Here is a 6,767-nt window from a genome sequence, read left to right as displayed (position 1 = left end):
ATGGAGTTGTTTGTTGTTTTTAACTAAAATTCTTTCATCTCTTTTAGCACAGGAAAACTTCCATATTTTATATAGTGCTTCCGTTCCAAGGCTCCGGGGCTCAAATAGCCCTAGCAGCTATGAGCAGTTTCTATTTTGACCAGGGAAAATGGGAACTCTGGTCTCTGTGAAGGTGGCCGAAACTGGGAGACTGACAAGTCAGTTGGGCCAGGAAAGTACAGAGCAAAAATAAAAAAGCAGGTAAATGATGACGCCAGATGATTGGGTCCAAGTAGAAAGAGTAGTAGGCTGGCTGCCAGGAGAACAGTATTATTATTGATAAGCTTGGTAAATCCCTTTCCCTTTCTGAGACTGATAAGAGTGTTGAGCTAGTTGGGCTTGCGTGCATTCTGAGCCAACTGGACAACAGAAAAGCCAGCAGGGATAGAAACTAGGTGGTAAGTAGTGTCAGGACATTTATGCCCTGCTTCTGTTTCCATCCTTCTGAGGCGTTTTGTCTCTGCAGCTAGAGACTGTATAGTCAGTCCACCTGGTGTCAGAGCTCGTAAGTGACCCAGCATCCTCGCTCGGTAAGGATGAGCTCTAATTTCCTTGGGAGAGTCATCCTGGTGGTCAGTAGTGGCCTCAAACTGTTTTGGCCCTTAGAATATTTTGGAAGAGGGCGCCTGGGTGGCTCAGTTGGTTAAGCGACTGCCTTCGGCTCAGGTCATGATCCTGGAGTCCCGGGATCGAGTCCCGCATCGGGCTCCTCCCTCTGACCCTCCCCCCTCTCATGCTGTTTCTCTCTCTCTCAAATAAATAAATAAATAAAATCTTAAAAAAAAAAAAAAGAATATTTTGGAAGACAGACCACGTTTCTGGGACTTCTGGGCTTGTGTTGAAAAACCTACACTTTCTCAGCCTGTTCCTTTGGATCCCAAGCCTGTAAGTAGAGATGTACCTTAACACCCTAGATAATGCCTTTCCTCAAGGTTCCATCAGAGCTGCTCTGCCAAGGCACAAGGAGGACTAACTTACTGATCTTCCTGCCAGGTCATGTCCTTGAACTTGTCTTCTTTTGAGTCAGGTAGAGAAGATGGTGAAAGCAATCCAAAAACCCAGCCCAGCCACATCATCTCAAAAGGAGGCACTAGGCAATTAAGCAGCTATTTTGGCTTTCTTCTACGTTTCCTTCCACCCAGAACCCCTTCTCCTTTCCTGCACATTCTTTAGACCATCAGAGAACTCACATTTTGATAGAGGGAAACATTCCATTTTTAAGTAGTACACTAAAGCATTCCAGGTACATGATATGACTACACTAGTGGAATGCAGGCACACAAATCGGGGAGTGGGGAAGCCTATTTAGGCAGATGTGGTGGTGATCATAGAGGAAGTTGTACTTAAATTGGCAGTTGGAAGATGAGCTCATTATCCAGAGTGACAGGGTGGGGAGGGGCATTCCTGGCACAGGGAGAAGGGCGGGCAAAGGCAGAGAGTTGTGCAAGGTCATGGAGAGTTAGACGTTAGGAGATGCATGTGAGATCTTGGATTTTCATATTCCAGGATTTGGACTCTATCCTGTAAGCAGTGGGGAAGCATAAAGGATTGAAGTGATGGAATAAAAATTATAACTTAGGCCAGGACCGTATTGGAAAAAGGGGCAAAATTGGAGATAAAAATTCTAGTTAGGAAACTACTGAAAGATAGTTGATGACACAGGGGATGTAATGGTGGTGGGTTGTAAGGTCGAAGGGGAGGTAGAGTCTCAGACAATCAACAGGGTTTTGGCTTGGGTTGTGGGTAAAGGGTGATAGTGCTTTCACCAAGCCTGGCACCATGGGAATCACACTGGCATCCGAGGAACATTTCACAAGCTACTAGAGCTTTCTACTGCGAGGGGGTTTAGCACTGCTTCATTTTTCTACTTCTTTAAACATTTTGAATATAAAACATAAACAAAATGACTGAAGGCTGGACAATTATATACCCAGACATCTTCTCCCATGAGGATGGTTAGTCTGCATGCCCATGTATGTGCATATATGTGCTTGTGAGCACATGTGTGTTGTTGCTTATGGTTTGGATGCAAATGTGTGTGCTGCTTCCATCATACTGGGTTCTCAACACAGTATCATTTTTCAGCATTAAAATTCCCATCACCTCCCAGAAGTGCTCCCTTTAGGATCCATTTCTGCTTGGCTCAGTGTGCACAAACATTCCAGTGGGATTGATTGCTTGTGTCAAATTAATTTTTTCCCTTCCCAGGGAGTGTCTGCCATGTGCAAAGTGGGGAAACCCCTAGGCCTCTAGCCATGTGCAAGTTCAGATAGACATGTAAAGTCAGGCTTGGGTCAAGAATTGGCCTAGATGGCCACAGAGGCTGCACCTGGATGCTTAAGCCACTTTCCCCAGCATGCTTTGTGACTATTCCTAGGCAACAGGAAAACTTGAAGCTGGGTAGAGATGGCTGCAGATGAGAAGCTTGCATCTTTGCAGTATTAGCTGTGGTACAGCGTCCTCCTCTATGTCCCATTTTCCTGTTACTAATTTCTATAAAGCTTGCAGAAGTCTCTGGAAGCAAATGGAGAAAATGTCCCATTTTCCTGTGACTAATTTCTATAAAGCTTGCAGAAGCCTCTGGAAGCAAATGGAGAAAATGCTGACTATCCTTCACCTGACTGCTGGGGAAACCTCAGAGAGGAGCTCTGGGGTGGTTTTCTTTTCGGCCCCAGTGCTGGTGCTTTCCTGTAGTTTTGGTGGACCCTCAGAATGGACTTTCCAGGCCTTTTCCTATCAGGTAGCCCTGAGTTGCATGGTGTTTAGCCAGCCAGTCTTACCACATTGTGCCTGAATCCAGACACCAGATCAGCGGCCTTTCCCATAGTTGGAACCATTGGTTAACTGACCTGTGTACACCAGGGTGGTCTAGGCTATACTATCTACTGATGAACTAATTAGTATCTCGGCAGTTGAAGCTTTGTGAGATGTGTAATAAAGTCTCCCTGAGAATGGTTATGTATTCTTTTCCTATAACCTGAAATTCTGGAAGTTATGATTAGCATTCATTAACTCTTAAGTTCAGCTTTGTAGGTTATGGTTATCAGTAGGTCCAACCAAAGTTTTCTCATGAGTTTATTGTTTCTAGTCTAGTTGAATATAGCTCTTTAATGAGTGCGGTTATGGCAAATATCTTAGCTCATTCCATTAACCACTAGCCTTCATAACCTTTGGAACTTTAGGAAGTCTGGTGATTTCCTCATCCCAAAGGGTAAAATGCGAAAATATCCACATTATCTGGTATGGCAATTACTTCTTTTGGTGCATGTATGTGGGATTTGGATTCCATTTGCCAAGAACTTTTACATAAATCAATAACAAATGATTTTTAGCATTCCCCAACAGATTCTGTAATGTATCACTTCTAGTGGAGGGTACACATCAGACTTGGTTATACAATTTAATTCTCTATAATTCTCATAGAATCTGATTGTAATGTCTGGTTTTTGAGCCAGGACAGTTGGACTGCTGGAAGGGTACCGGATTCACAGAAGTCTGCTAAGCTGTGGTCAGAGTGGTTCATCCTCACCGCCTCTCATGCTATCCGACATGTCTCTTGAATCCAAAAGGAGGTCATCTAATTTCTTCTCTCTACCCAGTTCCTAAACTCTTACAGCCTTTCAATATGTTCTGTCTAGTTTGTTTTGATTTATTTATTTGATTTGTTATTCACAGAGGTGATACTCTGAGATGTTTTTCAGACCATCCTAATTATTTTATCTAGCGTTATGCTAGACATTAAATAAGCATATCTGTGACTTTCCCCTTAGCTTTTAGTTTTCCCCATGAGAAAGACAAGGCAGCTGCTCAGATGGGGTCCTTTCTGACAGACCCATAGCCAAGTATGCGATCATGTGCTCCCTTAGGTTTCCCAGAGGCTCTAGGATCACAGAACTCTAGATTTGGCAAGACCTGCTGCTAGAAGTGGCACCATGAACTCCAACCCTAAGTCTCTTTAATGTAGAGCAGAAGGGCAATTCCTTCAGGACTCTGTCAAGCACTCTGATGGGTGCCATTTTTTTTTTCCATGCCAAAACTTTTAAGTTCTTATGCATTTAAATAGTTCTGTATCCAGGTACACGCTTTATTCCTTCCTCCCAGGACGCTTGATATGTGTACTCCTGAGGCTTTGTACTCTGGGACTTTTCCATTTCTGGGCTGTGGAATTCCATTTTATCTCCCCATACATCAGCTTAGATGGTGATAACCTTGCAAATTCCTGGAGAGCCTTTGTGGAGGTTAAGAACAAAGGAGGTAATTTATCTCTTCAAGTGGCAGGGCTTTTAACCCTATGTTTTTCATCCTGTCCTTTAAGGTTGTGTTAACTTTTTGCTGTCCCTCCCCTGCATGTCATGTGTATGTTGTAGTTGGGGCTGTGCTTTCCAGATACTGCTCAGCCCTTGAAAGGAAATTCATCTATGGTTATTTTATTTCGGGGGAGACTCACCCCAAAACATGAACAGTGGAAGGCTGCTCTGCTTTGGATGTCAGTAGAGACCTTCTCAAGTCTGCTGGCTGGCTTGTGGCATAGACTGGGGCTGCAGTGTGGTGTGGTTCAAAGGCGCATGTCTCCAGTCTGGAGTTGAGGGCCTGGTGTGCTTTTCTCAGCTCTGTGCTGGCCTTCTGTGTGCTCTCTATAAAGTGAAGGTGCTGAAATGGATGATTACTGAGGTTCCTTTCTTCTCTAAGTCATTTTGAGGTCTTTTTGAGAATCTACTTAGGAGAAGGTCCTCCTTTGCTTATCTCAACTCCGAGAAAATGCTGGTCCTATAAAGACTGACGGGGATGGGGGGTGGAGGTGGGGGTGGGTCCCTGTCTTTGCACATGACATACAGCATTCAGAATAAATTGCCACCAGCTGATCTGTTCCTAGTCATTAGAAATCCACCAATAACTGGACTCCTAGCCTTGCCAATCTCTGGGTGAGCTGTACAGAATAAATTCTGAGCCAGTTATAGTATCCTTAGTTCATACTTTTATAGGACCTGCCAAGTATTTATGGGCTTCCTAAGAAAGTGCAGTCAACAATTTGGGGGTAGCTATAATCTATTTATAACAACTACTCTTAAACATGGTTTGTTTCCTCTCCTGGTCTGTAAAGAAGATTTTTAAAAGGAGAAAAATTTTGTTTGAATTTTCCCAGAGCCTCCAACTTCTTTAAATTGGATATTTGGCAAATCTTTTTCCCCAGAGATATTTGTCTTGCCTGGCCCTGCCAGATCTTTTCCCTCCCTATTAGAGGGAGTTTTACTTCCATTGATTTATACTTTACCACATTTGGCTTGATCAAGAGCTGGTGGGGAGGGCAGTTGTCAGAGGGCTCCTTCCTCTGGACATTAAGCCTCCAGGACCATATCCTGTTCTTTTTTTTTTAGAGCCCCCCCGCCACCCCATCTTCTGCCACTCTATCTTGAGATACAAGTATTATTCTGGAAGCTGGGCAGAGGGTGAGAAACTGGGACTGAGGAAGCAGAAGGTCAAGAAATTCTCCAAGTTTGTAGAATGATCAACAGTCAGACCAGAGAGGGTAGCCAGGTCAGCGTGCACCCCAAACTCAGATTCGGGACAGCAAGGGGCCAGGGAAGAGGAAGATAGATAAAAGCCAAGAAGGTGAAATGGTAGAAGGTCAGTCAAGGAAAGCAGTAAAAGATCCACTCAGCACCCAAGGGGTCCGCAGAAGCTGAAGGGGCAGCAGGAGAAGGAGAGATGGTTGCGAGTTCCAGCTGCAAAAGACTTATTGATTGAGGAATCTCCTCCCTGTGTCCCTGTCCCCTACATGTACAGATGCCAACTCCCAAGCCAGAGGAGCCCAGTGAGCACACCTGGCTGTCGTCAGCTGCTGTCCCCATACCTCCCTCTGGATCAAGTCATTCCATGAGGCTCTGCCATTTCTGCTTCTGGGCCTTCTGTTTTCTCCATTTAGTGAGCCTGCCTGTGTCCAGGCTATTCCCAAAGCCTGAAGTTACAATTTGAAGGTTCAAACTATCTGACTATGTTAAGAAAGTGAGACACGGGGCATCCCATTTCCCCACAGAACATTATCCTTTAGCCCTAGAGAGTCTTCATATATGTAACTTTCCCCTTCAGTTCATGATAACAGAGCTACTACCTGTCTTTCTCTGTTTCTTTGGCTGATGCCACGTCTTTGTGTTGAGTCCTTGGGTGCAGTTAACTGATTGTGATGGGTGGGCCAGGTGCTCTTTCTGGCCACAGATAAAACAGAGTGTACCTTGAAGAGGCCCATTTATCTTTGTGCTTTTACTCTGTAAACATGGTGGGGCCTTATTGTTTTTTGACCCAAACTCTCCTCTGGGTTATTGTTTTCTTCCCCCTTGAGCTTGCAAGTTTGGACCTTACACCGCCTCAGGCTTTGTAGTCTTGACTTGCAATTGGATTTTTCTGGAATTTCCTACTAGAATTGATCCAGCCCAATGAAATCAATGAGCTTCCCTTTATTTTTTAAAAAAAATTTTTATTATGTTAATCACCATACATTATATCATTAGTTTTTGATGTAATGTTCCATGATTCATTGTTTGCATATAACACCCAGTGCTCTATGCAGAACGTGCCCTCTTTAATACCCATCACCAGGCTAACCCATCCTCCCACCCCCTCCCCTCTAGAACCCTCAGTTTGTTTTTCAGAGTCCATCGTCTCTCATGGTTCGTCTCCCCCTCCGATTTCCCCCCCTTCATTCTTCCTCCCCTGCTGTCTTCCTCTTCTTC

This window comes from Leptonychotes weddellii, chromosome 1 (assembly GCF_054177405.1).
Source record: "Leptonychotes weddellii isolate Sample4059 chromosome 1, ASM5417740v2, whole genome shotgun sequence".
Lineage (NCBI taxonomy): Eukaryota > Metazoa > Chordata > Mammalia > Carnivora > Phocidae > Leptonychotes > Leptonychotes weddellii.
The sequence above is the reverse complement of the archived record's forward strand: the minus strand, read 5'-3'. Positions refer to the sequence as shown.